The sequence below is a fragment of the Hippopotamus amphibius genome, chromosome 17 (genome assembly GCF_030028045.1).
Source record: "Hippopotamus amphibius kiboko isolate mHipAmp2 chromosome 17, mHipAmp2.hap2, whole genome shotgun sequence".
NCBI lineage: Eukaryota > Metazoa > Chordata > Mammalia > Artiodactyla > Hippopotamidae > Hippopotamus > Hippopotamus amphibius.
The window spans coordinates 52,510-66,159 of NC_080202.1; the positions used below are offsets into that span (position 1 = coordinate 52,510).

The following is a 13,650-nucleotide window of genomic DNA, read 5'->3' on the forward strand; positions in this document are numbered from 1 at the left end:
TGAATTCTTCTCTGATGATTTACCCCAGGGCTTTCTTGGGGACAGGTGTCATTTACAGCCCTGCAGGCCTTGTGAAGTTTCAGTGCCACTGGGTGCCAGCTTGAAAGTTGTTGTTACAGGAAACGACCACAAGGCGGCAGCATTCCTTCATGCTCAACTCTGGTTACTGGGGCAACTGGAGCCTGAGGCAAAGTCGTTCCTGGGCTGTCAATCAGAGTGGCGTGTGCCCGAAGAAACACCCAAGACTCGTCTCATTACTTCTTCCCCCTCACCCTCTACCACCCACCTCTTCACTCCCCGGTGAATCCCAACTCCTGAAATACCACTCTTCTGAGGGTGCTGTCATCCGTAGTTGGGGCGACCCTTAGGAAGCAGGCTGGTGGTCCCCTGTGACCCAGCAATCCCACTCCTGGGCGTAGATGCTGAGAAAACAAAAATTTTAGCAGACACGTGCACCCTAGCGATCATGGCAGCAGTGTGTACAAAAGCCAAGACATGGAAGCAACCGAAGTGTCGAAGGACAGAAGCAGGGATAAAGAAGATGGGGCCCAGAGACACGATGGAATATGGCTCAGCCATTAAAAAAAAGGATGAAATAATGCTACCCCTAACCCTAGGGTACATATGCTAATTTAAACCTCCTGATTCATGCCTCTCTCCCACCGTTCCCCTTCGGTAGTTGGTTTTCTAAGTCTGAGACTTTGTTTTCTCAATTACTTCCTCTGCATCAATTGTTACATGCCAACTATAAGTGATATCATGTGATATGTATCTTTCTCTGTCTGACCCATGTCCCTTAGCATGATCATATCCAGGTCCTTCCGAGTTGCTGCAAACGGCTTTGTTTCATTCATTTCATAGCTGAGTGATATTCCATTATACATACGGACCACATCTTTGTTATCCATTCAGCTTTCGATGGACATTTTGGCTGAGTCCAAGTCTAAGCTCTTGTAAACACTGCTGCACTGAAAGTTGGCTACACGTGTCTTGTCGATTTAGGGTTTTCCCCTCGACATACACCCAGGAGTGGAATTGCTGGATATTTAGATATTAAAACAACCTCCATACTGTTCTCCAGAGTGGCCGGTAGCAATTTACATTCCCACCGCAAGTGTAGCAGCGTTCCCTTTTCTCCACGCCTTCTCCAGCATTTTTCCTTTTCAGACTTTGGGATGATGGCCATTCTGACTGATGAGAGGTGGTACCTCGTTGTAGTGTTGATTTGCATTTCCCTCATAATTTACGACATTGAGCACATTTTCCTGTGCTTTCTTTAAAAAAAAAAAAAAAACCCCAGTGAGTAAATTTGCCTTTGGCTATCTGGTTCCTGAAATTCTGCCTCATTTTAAAGTCGTTTTCGATGCCTTACCCCAAGACATTTTCGAGGGCAGGTACCTTTTACAGCCTCGAGGGCCTGGTGAGCAAGCAGTGCCCCAGCACCTGTTTTCAAGTTGTTGTTTCAGGAAACAGCCACAAGGCGGCAGGATTTCCTCGTGCCCAACTCTGGCTACTGGGGCGCCCTGAGCCTTAGGGAAAGTCCTCTTCCTGATTGGAAATTAGAGTTTCATGTGCCTGTCCTAACAACCAAGGCCTTGTGTCTCATTGCTTCTCCCCACTTACCCATCTTCCCCCTCCCCCCAGCAAATCCCAAGCTGTACAAAACTGCCTGTTGAGGGTGCTGTCTTCCCCAGGTGGGGACAGTCTAAGGAAAGAGGCTGGAGCTGGAACCCCACCACCGGGAGATGTGGGGATGAGGTGACTTTTCAAATCTCTTCCAGCCCAAAGGGTCCACCATTTTTTGGGTGTCCCGGGCATGTTTTAGCTATAGGGGGGCTCGCCTGCACCGGGAGATTTGGGACTCTATAGCGTGGTCCTGGCAGTACAAGTTTAAGGGGGCCGCATGTCCTAGCACATCCTCCCCAGCTCCATCAGCCCCACGACAGTCCCGCCATGGGACCCAAGCCTGCTCTGGCTTCAGGGATGTGACACCAAACAGGCTCACTGCGCCTGAACAAAGTGAGTAACCATTTCTCTCTTTTTTCCTAATTTACTTTTAATTTTTAATGGAGTATAGCTGATTTACAATATTGTGTTACTTTTTGTGTACTGCCACTTGATTCACTTATACAGAGATCTTTTATTCTTTTCCACATTCTTACATATTCTTAGATATCCTTTTTCGGTTATTAAGGTGGGGTCATATGATTACCACATGATTTACCAGTCCCACTCCTAAGAGCATATCCAAAGAAAACCAGAATTCAAAAAGACACATGCACAAAAACGTGCACTTTGGCACCACTTACACTAGCCGAGACCAGGAAGCAACCAAAATGTCCAAGGACCCAGGAGTGGATAAAGAAGCAGTAGTTCCATTATACAGTGGAATATTACTCAGACATGAAAAAGAATGAAATAATGCCAATATAGCAACCTAGATTAACCTAGTTGTAATCCTACTAAGTGAAGTGAGTCAGAAAGAAAAAGACAACCATCACATGATATCACTTCTACGTGGAAAATAAACAAATACCAATGAACCAATTGACAAAAGAGAAACAGACTCACAAAATTAGAAAACAAACTTATGCTTACCAAAGGGGACAGATAAGGGGAAGGGATAAATTAGGCAGTTGGGATTGACAACTAGATACCATTACATACAAAATACATAATCCACAAGGACCTGGGTATACCAAGGGAGGTCACCTCAACACTCTGTCATCACCTTTATGGAAAAGAAAATCTGAAAATTAATAGATACATGGATACATGTAAATGAAAAAGATTCTGTACACTTACAACACACACAACATTACCTACCACGGTTATCCCAAGAAAAAATAAAACTGAATTTAAAAGAAAAACAAAAAACAAAAAAACACCAAGGAGGGATGAGAGAGCAGCTTTTGGCTGTTTGTTCCGGCACAATCCACTCTAATTTACATCCCCAAACAGGACTTCCACTGAGGCTCAGGTTGCTCAAGTAACAGAGTCGGGCTTTGAAGAAATCCTGCCGCCTTGTGGCCATTTCCCACAACAGCAACTTCAAAACTGCAGCTTATGGAGACAATATTCACAAGGACTAAAGGATGTAAGTGACCCCAGTGCTCAAAAAATTCCCTGGGGTCAGAATTCTAAAAAAATTTTTCAAAAGGTCAGATCTTCATGAAGACAATATCAACAGGTAAATAATACAACGTTTTTAAAAAAACAGCACATTACGTGCTGCTGAATATGGCGAATTATTTGAGATGTGCCGATGGATATTGCAACGAGGGATCCCCTGGCCACAGTCGGAAAGGCCGTCAATCAAAGGTCTGCAGACAGTAAAGCTACAGTGCTGGGGGAAAACAGGGGGCCCTCCTATGTTGCTGGTGGGATGGACACAGTAAGAGCCACTATTGAGAACAACGTGGAGGTGCCATTAGAGGTAGATGCAGAGCTACCATATGATTCAGCCATCCCACTGCTAAGAGCATATCCAGAGAAAACCAGAATTCAAAAAGACACATGCACAAAAACGTGCACTTTGGCACCACGTACACTAGCCAAGACCAGGAAGCAACCAAAATGTCCAAGGACCCAGGAGTGGATAAAGAAGTAGTAGTTCCATTACACAGTGGAATATTACTCAGGCATGAAAAGGAAGGAAATAATGCCAATCGCAACAACCCAGACGGACCTAGTTGTTATCCTACTAAGTTAAGTCAGAAAGAAAAGACAACTATCATATGATATCACTTCTAGGTGGACTCTGAAAATTAATACCGTGAACCAATCGACAAAAGAGAAACAGACTTACAAAATTAGAAAAGAAGCCTATGTTCACCAAAGGGGAAAGATGTGGGGTAGGAATAATAGGAATTTGGGATTAACAAATAGATACTATTACATATAAAACAGATAATCAGCAAGGATCTAGCTATACCCTGGGAGGTCTACTCAACACTCTGTAATCACCCTCATAGGAAAACAATCTGAAATGAATAGATATATATGCATATGTGTTCATGAAAAAGATTCTGTACACCTACAACTCGCACAACATTATCACAGAAACTCCAAGAAAAAATAAAACTGATTTTAAAAAATAGAAGATGAAGAATGGATGAGACAATAGCATTTGGCTGTTTGTTCTGGCATATTCCACTCTAATTTACAACCCCAAAACAGCACTTCCACTAAGGCTCTGGTGCCAGAGAAACCAGAGTTGGCTCGAAGAAATCCTGCCGCCTTGTGGCCGTTTCCAACAACAGGAACTTTAAAACTATTGCTTACGGGGACTTCATATTCACAAGGGCTACTGGGCTGTAAAAGATACCACCCCTTAAAACATTTCCAGGGGTAAGTAATCCAAAAAAAATTTTTTTAAAGGGCAGAGTTTCATGAGGTCAATACCAACCGGTAAATACTGCTGGCCTGAAAGAGTTTAGCAATCCTAGTTTAACTGTTACTTGTCCTTCAGGAAGCTCACACCTTAAACACTCTGACTCTGTACATTACATCTTGCACCTAACACTCTCTGACCCTGTGTGAATGACATCCTGCACCTGGTACTTACACCACCTACACTCCCTTGTAACAAATTACCCCTTGGAGCGTTCTGCATTTCAGAAAGAAGCTCACAGGCCAATGACCCAGAGTCGAACAGACCCAGGTACCAGGCCACCTGGTGCCAGCTGTGACCACTGTGAAGTGACACAGGAGGAAGAACGCGAGGCCTTCACCATGATCCTATCAGCCACCCCGTCCTCCAGCCCCAGTTATAAAACCTCTCCTGATTCCCGGGGGGCGGGGGGGCACATTTCTTGAGGTGCTAGCCTGCTGTGTTCCCTCTTTGCCTGGCAAAGAAGAAAGTTATTCTTTCTTTTCCTCCAGAACTCTGTCTCTGTATTTCTGTGAGGCGTTGGTGCCCAGAGAGGCAAGATTTGGGGCATCACTATCAACGTTATAGAGATAAATATAGGACATCTACACGACCTTTGGCTTTGTCTGTAGATCTTGAGCTTTGAAGTTTAACACAGAAGACAAAAAGCCGATCCAAAAAAGAAAATATTATTGTGGACTTTATATTGATAAAATTAAAGCTTTCTACTCTTAACTTATTCAGAAAATCAAAAGACAAGCCACAAAGGATTTGGACTCAAAATGGACAAAGACCTCTAAAACAACCCCATAAAAAATGGGTAAGGGTCTGAACACTCAGCCAAAAAAGATATACAGATAGTAAAAATCATACAAAGATATGCTCAACATCATATACCATTATGGAATTACATGCTAAAATCATGAGATATCACAGCACACCTAGGACTGCTAAACTCAAAATATGACAGTACCAACTGCTAGAGGGCAAGGAACAGCAGGAACGCTCCTCCCTCCCTGGTGGGATGCACATACAGCCACCCTGTAAGACAATTTGGCAGTTTTTTCCAAAGCTAAACAAGGCTCACCTTGGGATCCAGCAATCTTGCTTCCAGGATTCAGGCAGCTGCTGTGAACATCTGTGTCCAAATGCAAACAAGGATGTCGTTATGCACAGCAGCTCCACTTATAACGGCTGAGAGCTTGAAGAAATCAGAATGTCCTTCCATAGATGAAGGCATACGCAAACGGAGGTACATCCATGTCAAGGCGAGTAGAATACGCCACCCCAAAATATGCCTCTCTGGCAGAAGAATTATTTCAGTCTATTCAAAAAAAGAAAAAAAAATCTCGGAAAACTGAGTAGAGATGGCCCTTTAGTGAAGGACATTTACAATAGAGAAATCTCCATTTATAAGGGGGTGTCCCTCTTTGCACCAGAAATAGAAGGATAATGAAGTCTCAATAAATACTTATTGATGGAGACGTCCTGACTTACCTGTGCAAACAATCATGCCCTTGTTGACTGCGCTTTTGATAACGGGCCGTACCTGGCGTCCCCCCTCCCCCAGCATCTTTCTTGTTTTTAGCTGGAGGTGGTGTGGAAGGGGATGGCTCTGGCCATGGCAGGGAGTGACTCAGCGTTCCTTGGTATCCCCCATGTGTAAAGGAGGTGGACATGCTGGTACACTTCTGTCTTCTCCTGATAATCTGTCTTTAATGACAGGGGCAAGGGGGTCTCAACCAAGAACCTAGAGGATTAGAGGGAAGATTGTTTTCCCTCCCAAACACAAGCAATGGAACACGTCTCAACAGAAAGGAATACACCATCCATGCAGGGAAAGACATGGATAAATCTTCCGTATATACTGTTAAGTGAAAGAACCCAGTCTGAGGAGGCTGCACACAGTGTGTCCCCATTTATGACATTCTGGGAAAGGCAAAGCTACATAAATGATAAACAGACCATGGCGTGGGGAGTTTGAAGTGTTTCATGTGATACTTTCAGGATGGACACCTGTCACTATGCATTTGTCTAAGCCCACAGGTTTGTACAGCCCACGGGGTCCATCATGATCTATTAAAATTTAGTTATTTAGAATGTAGGAATATGGCAGGATGGAACCGTCAAAACGACAGAATCTAACTGCATTAGAAATGTATGGAAAAACCACACTGTAGGGGATGGGGTAAAAGGTGCTGCCCTAAGCTAACTTTGGAAAGAAACGGAATCTGTAGACTAAAGGCAAAATGAACCATACATAAACAGTGGGCTTTATTTTAAGAAGTTCTTTCCAGGAGGTAGTGGCTAACAATTCTGAAATTTCGGCCCGTGTAATCTGAAACGGAGAAATGAATTGATAGATGGCAGATGGTGGGAGCCAGTCTCCTTGCTGTGGGAGTGGGAAGTTACAGATACGCAAGGGGAGAGTCTCTGCCCTGGTAATCCTGGATCTGGGCTTCCTGGGAGGAAGGTGTGGGGAGCTGACTGGCCGGGGAAACTCACAGATCTTCATGCGGCGCAGACCCTGCAGAGGTAGGAACCTCACACCCCATCTCTCCACCCACACCTGCTGCAAACAACTCAGCCTCCATGATCAGCGAGTTGCAGCTTTTTAGACATTCTCGCCGCCAGGCAGGTATAGGAGTGTGAGGGTCTTGCACGACCCCTAAGCCGTCCCAGAATCCAGGCCCGGGACGGTGGAGCCGGGTTAAGGGTTATTGGCATCTGACCAGCAGGTGAAAGGAAGAAGGAAGACCAGTCCTGAAGGCAGAGGTTCCCTGAAGTCTGCGAGTCCTGCCTGGGACCCTGATGGGATTCATCCCCAGCGGGGACATGGGTGAGGCCTGCAGTGGTTCTGTGCTCCACCCGGGCCCCTCTAATGAAGCCATGGCAGCACCGGGCTCAGAAGTCTCCTGGCGGTGTCTCAAACGCTGACACGAGGGTTTTACAAAGGAACCAGAGAGGGAAGCTGAGCCCCTGATGGCCACTCCTTTCTGGCCCCGAGTTGCTTCCAGCAGGACCACCGTCAGCTGCACCTAGTCTGCTGTGACCCACCGGCCCCCGCCTGGCCTTTCCTCTTCCTCCCTGCAATGATCCCAGTGACACTTCCAGCCTGGACCCCTCGCCCAGGCCAGGCGCCTCTGTCCAGCCACCGCATCCCCATCTCACCTTGGGGCCAACAGGCCCCTCCGAGGACGGCGACCCTGCTGCTCCCCACGCCCAGGAGGCAGCCCCACCTCCCTGGTGGCTGCGCCCAGACACCTGCTGGGACTGAGCAGGACCCTAGGGGGACTTCCACAGACAGAGCCCTCCCCCACATGCTCTGCTCTGGCTCCTCTCAGAAGCGCCTGGATAATAGTATCGGATGCAGGCTTCCTGAGTTGTCTTGCAGATGCTAAAACCACCACCAAATGGAAGAAATCAACTACTTGATGATCTTGAACACGTAGCCCCAGAGCTTCTGGTGCCTAAGAATTTATAATGTTAACTGCCCTGTTACCTCCCCATCAACCAGAGTACAGGGCACCCGCTGACCCCACACCCTGCAACCCCCCTTCCCTCACCTGGCCTTTAAAACTGCTTTGCCAAAACCCTTCAGGAAGTTCAGGGTTTTGGAGGACAAGCCACCTGTCCTCCTTGAATTGGCATGTTTACAATTAAAGCTGCACTTTCCTTCACCACAACCTGGTGTCAGTAGACTGGCTTTACTGCCCTTGGGCGAGAGGACCCACGTTTGGTTCAGTAACACTGGGGCCTCCCAGGCTCCCCCTCTCCTTGTGCCCCAGTGACCGTCAGCTCCTCCTCCAGAGCCCATGGCCAGTGCCCACACTAACTCCCCTCTCCACCCACAGCCCTGGCCCGGGCCCGATCTTGGGCCTGGTTCCTCCATCAGGCCCTGACAAAGCTTCCTGCCCCCAAAGTGCATCTCACACCCCACCCCAACGTGGCCTTTCTGAAGCATAAACGAGACCATGACTCTCTCCCACCCGTAATCCCCACCAAAGGTTTTCCCCACGATTGCTGGGGTGTCTGTTGGGAGAGGCGTGCACCATGGCCCTGAGAGTCCTCACCCCGAGAATCCCCAGCATCCCCAAGAGGCTGCTGGCTCCTGGGTCCCCTGACACTGAGCCCCTCAGCTGGCCAGGCGACACGGCACGAAACCCCAGAACTGCTCACCTCAGGACAGGGCTGGTACTGCCTCTGCCTGATCGAAGAGAGCAGAGCAGGGTTCCCCAGCTGAGACACAAACTCTGCACAAGTGGCCTCTCCTGAGCCATTACATCACCTCGTGGGAACTGAGGGAAGAACCGAGGCACGTGTTGGTTCCTAAGCAGGATGGTGTGGGCTCAGTCGTGTCCCCCAAATTCACATGCTGAATCTCTAACCCCTAGGACCCCAGGATGTGGCTGTATTTAGAGATGGGGTTTTTACAGAGGTGATCAAGGTAAAAATCAGATCCCGGGGTGGATGCTAATCCAACAGGTCTGATGTCCTACAAGAAGCGATTAGGACACAGACAGGCACAGGGGGAGACCATGTGAGGACGCTGGGAGAAGACGGCTGTCTGCACGCCAAGGAGAGAGGCCTCAGTTGAAACCAGCCTGCAGACAGTTTGATCTGAGACAGCATCCAGGACTGGGAGATGTCTGTTGTTGAAGCTGCCCGGACTGTGGTATTTGTTACGGCAGCCCCGAGCAGCTCAAACATAGGGTAACTCAGGTCTCAGACTAGACACAGCCCACTCTCCATTCCCCCATACATGAGTTATAGGAGCCTCAGGAACCAAGGAGGGGGTCCCTGAGGGGAGGCACAGGATAGAGGATTTTAGGCATAACTTGACTGCATTCACAGTAAACGAGCCTGAACTACATTCCAACCAGTTGGTCTTGCCCTGTCTGAACACCCACATCAGGGCCTTCAGTCTGAACTGCAGACCTTTGGTTTCACCACCTCCACTGAGAGCACAAGCTTCACCTGTGTAGACCGTGTCCTATAGGATTTCCCGAAACACACAGCATTGAAGCATCACAGGACCCAGAGACTACGAGCTAGCGTCCGGGTGACCCTCACAGCAAAGCCGCCCAGCTGCCCACCAGAGCCCATTTCCCTTCTTCCTGTTCACAGCCACCCTGCACCTCCCAGCCTTCCCTACCCTTGCAGCTGGGGCAGTGTCTCGTGTCACCAAGGGCAAGTGGTGGAGGTGGCGAGGGCCTTGGCCAGCCTGCATCCTAGGACGGAGGGCATGGTGCCCACGTGGTCACCCCATCCTGCTGGTTGGAGCCCTCCTCCCATAAGCAGGGAGGAGAAACAAGGTGGACAGAGCCTGGGCCCTGACATCCACCTGCCCTGGACTCTCACGTGAAGGGGACAGAGACATCCGGAGCTTCAGCCCATTTGGGGGAGACACTTCCAGCAACAAACCTTTGTCCTAAAAGCCAAGGTGCCTTACAAACCCCTCCCCATCTGTTAATCTCATCACACTTTTTCTCAAACCACAGTTTAGGCTGAGACCACCACTCAGGTGATGGTGCTTCAGAGCAGCCCCTTTAAAAGATCCCTGGAGTTCAGCTCCCCCAGCTCTGACTTCAGTTTAAAGGAGACATTTCCTTGACAACCTTGACAAACCTGCTTAGTTTCCTTGACAACCAATCTTTGCAATCTCCCAAACTCTTCTCCTTCAAACATTCCTGTTCTAGGCTTCCTGAGCCTAAAGTGACAGTGACATCATCATGCGCCAGGAAGCAACTCCTCCAGGCCCGTAGTGACTGGTTATGTGATGCTATTGATGATGAAATCCCAGAAGAGCCAGCTTTCAAGGTAAACACTTTTGGACTTAGCACTGAGTCCCTTTCCACGGACAGGATGGAGTGGCTGTTTTCACAGGCCCCGTGGTGGAAGAGCTCACCTTTTGATGACGCCAGGCCTTGATCCTTTCCAGGTGAGTCCAGGGTCCTCATTCTCCCCAGACCCCCACCCACAGGGCTGCTGCCTGCGCCAGTCTATATGGGATCCTGGTAATCTCCTAAAATGAGGGTTCTTTCATGCACAGATAATGGGTTGAATGGTGGCCCCAAAAGATGTGTCCCCCAGAGCACGTGAACAGGACCATAGCTGGGAAAAGGGTCTTTGTATATGTGGTTAAGGATCTCGAGGTGAGGTCATCTTGGGTTAGGGTGGCCCTCAACCCAATTGACAGAGTCCTGTGAGAGACAACAGAGGACAGAACCAGACACAGAGGAGAAGCCACGTGAAGATGAAGGCGGATTTGGGAGGGATGCAGCCGCAAGCCTGGGGACGCCTGGAGCCCCCAGAAGCTGGAAAAGGCAGGAGGAACCCTATTCTGGAGCCTCTGGAGGGACCTCAGCCCTGCAACACCTTGATTGCAGATGTCTGGTCTCCGGGACTGGGGGAGGATGAATTCCTGTTGTTTTAAACCACCCAGCTTGTGGTCATTCATTACAGAAGCCACAGAACAGTCACACAAACCCTGCCCTGTAGGATCCTGGGTCTCACTAAAGGCAGGTAGAGGCTGGATTACAGAACCCTTAGAGTCAGCGTTGGGCCCCCAGAATCCTAAAGCGGTGGCTGGACACCAGAATGTTGAGGGGTCTAGTCAGAAGCCCATCCCTAAGGGTGCCGGCTGCACATGGCCTTCCCAGGTTCTTACACCTGTACATGTGGGGGGGTACGTATTTCAATCCTGATTCAGGACCTTTGATGTCACCATTCATGCGGCTAATTAAGGACCCGCCAGTTACACAGATGAAAACCCAGTCAGGACACTTGCCACAGTGATAAACAATCCTGAAGATGGTCAGAGGTGGGGAATTGCCTCACGTGCAGCCACCAGCCCCCTGCAAGGAGTGTCCTCATTGGAAAGCTGGTGGGCCAGGAAGAGGCGTCTCTGAGTAAACATGGACACCAGGCCAACTGCTCCTGAACTTTATCTACCCTTCCCAGGTAAAGCACCTGAATATGTGCAAAGACTTTAAAGCCTGGAGGAAAGGGCTTGGAGCCACCCCAGAGACAGCACTCATTCCAAGTCGGTACCTGCAGACCAGGCAGGCTGGTCCTGGCCCCGGGTGTTCTTCTGGAAGCTTCCATTTCCCTCCCTGAGTTACCCCTCCTGGCCTGGCCGCCACCACTTTTTTTCTTGCTTCCTCACCTCTGCCCGGGGAGAACTTCCAACAGCAGGTAAGGTGACACATCCTCTTCCTTAGCAGGTGGCAGCCTGGCACCTCCTGCGGAACGTCCCGCAGAGCCCCACCCAGACCGGGCACCCAAAAGGCCATGGCCGCTCACGCACTCCCACCATCCCAGCCCCACGGCTGCTAACGGGGCAGAGGGTGAGGCGTCAGGCACAGCTGCAGAGGCCCCTATTGCCTGGAGGGGGTGTTTATATAGACCTCAACCCGGGCACACCTGGGGGGGGAGCTGGCCGGCAGGGTCAGGCTGCCCAGGTCAGCCAAACCTCTCCCATCAGGGGCTCACAGTTGAGAAAATGGGCCTTGCTTCACTGGCCAGGTCCAAGGAAGAGGTGTGGGGTCTTGAGGGTCAGGATAGATACAGGGCTGCAGCCCCGGCTTGTTTTCTAATCATTTTAACTGGCTCATGGGTAGGAAACAACTTTAAGAAGACCCTCTCTACTTGAGAAGAACCTGTGACTCAGGGAGAAGAGGGGTGGTGGGTGGAGGCAGGGGCCTGGTGCCACGGGTGCAGTGGAAGCCTCTGGAAGACCCGGTGGAGGGAGGCCACACAGAGTAAAGCCCAGGGTCACAGCCCTGTCCAGGAGCTGCTCTTTGTTCGTTTAGGTCCTGCTCGTAGGTGCTCAGGGTCAGCTCTGACCAACAAGTGGGCTGGGGGTGCTCCACAACAAGGGCTATGTGCACGGTTCCTGTGTGCCAAGCCCTGCCGGGGTGCCCCCCAGGTGAGCTCTATATCCTGGGAGGGGCCTGCCCACGAGAGCCCCGTGTGCTGGGAAGGGCATGTGAGTGAGCGTCCTCTCTGTGCAGCGAGCACAGAGTTGCTTAGCAACTTCCCTGTGTGCAGTGCTGGGGTGAGATGAGAACCAGGAGAAGCTGCGGGCCCCCTGAACCCCTGCCTGGGCACATCCAGAGTGATGAGATCTGTAGGCGGGTTCTGGCCACTGTGCTGCGTGAGGGAAGCCCCATGGGGACCTCTTGTTTCTTCTGCCTGACCACCAAGGAGGCCTCCCCAGGGCAGAGCGGACAGCCGGCCCCGGGTGGGTGGGAGCTCCTGGTGACCCTGCAGGTGACACAGAAGGGAAGGACCAGGCAGGAGGGGAGTGGGAGCCCAGGCAGAGCCATGGGGCTCGGGGCCTGAGGGGCCCTTTCTGGGTCTGAGCTGGGAGTGGACAAGGAGGGGGTGAGTGTGGTCCAGGAAAGCTGCCCTGGTGACGTGAAGCTGAGCCTGCTTCAGGGCAGCAAGCCTCCCAGGTGACCCCCCAAGACAGGATTATAAAATAATCCCATTAAAGGAAGGTTTTGTAATACAAATCCTGCTGAAGGGGATATTTGCAAAGCAATCCCCCTAAGATGAGTCTCTGTCAGCTGGTCCCCTCAGAGAGGGGATGTGAAACCTGCTGGGAACAGGCAGTCACCTCAGGTGGGTGGACAGGCCAGCCTCCTCCTCAGCCCCCTTCCTGCCCAGGACACATGAGGTCATCAGGGAGAAGCAGGGATGGGGTCAACCCATGTGGGAAGAGGACACAGGGCAGTGTCCAGTGTAGGAAGAGGTCATGGAGAAGCTTGTGCGTGCAGACGTCCACACCACGGATGTGCGTTAAACTAAGGTAAAGAAAGAAACTCTATTTATGCATTAACTAACCTTAACCCATACCCTAACCTAACCTGTACCCCTGCCCTGACCCCTACCCTAAGCCTAACCTGCACCCTAACCTGTACCCATAGCCTGACCCCTTAACCGAACACCTAATTCCTAACATCTTATCCCTACAACCTAACACGATGCCTAAACCTAATCATTAATCCCTGAAACCTAACCCCTAAATGAACCCGTAAAGTCTAACCTCCAATCTTAACCCTAACACACAAACATTTATCCATTAAACCAAAACACAAAACTATTAAACCATAACCATAACCCACACTGGCCTCTTTGTTGGCATCCAACACACCTGGCAAAGCCCAGGTAAGCTCATGCTGTAAACGTAGCTTTTCAAAATGGATAACATTGACACCGCTTAACGCGGTAAAGGCCTCCCCCTGCCTATCCTCAGCATTCCTGTCTACGAT

At 50.1% G+C, this 13,650-nt stretch overlaps 1 long non-coding RNA gene across 1 annotated transcript in view; it reads right to left on the reverse strand.

Moving 5' to 3' along the window:
* LOC130840501 (uncharacterized) overlaps positions 1–13,650 on the reverse strand; it is a 58,320-nt gene that overhangs the window by 11,377 nt on the left and 33,293 nt on the right. Inside the window, exon 4 of the long non-coding RNA XR_009050020.1 lies at positions 5,460–5,696. This is a non-coding gene — a long non-coding RNA (uncharacterized LOC130840501). The remainder of the gene's footprint in view (positions 1–5,459; positions 5,697–13,650) is intronic.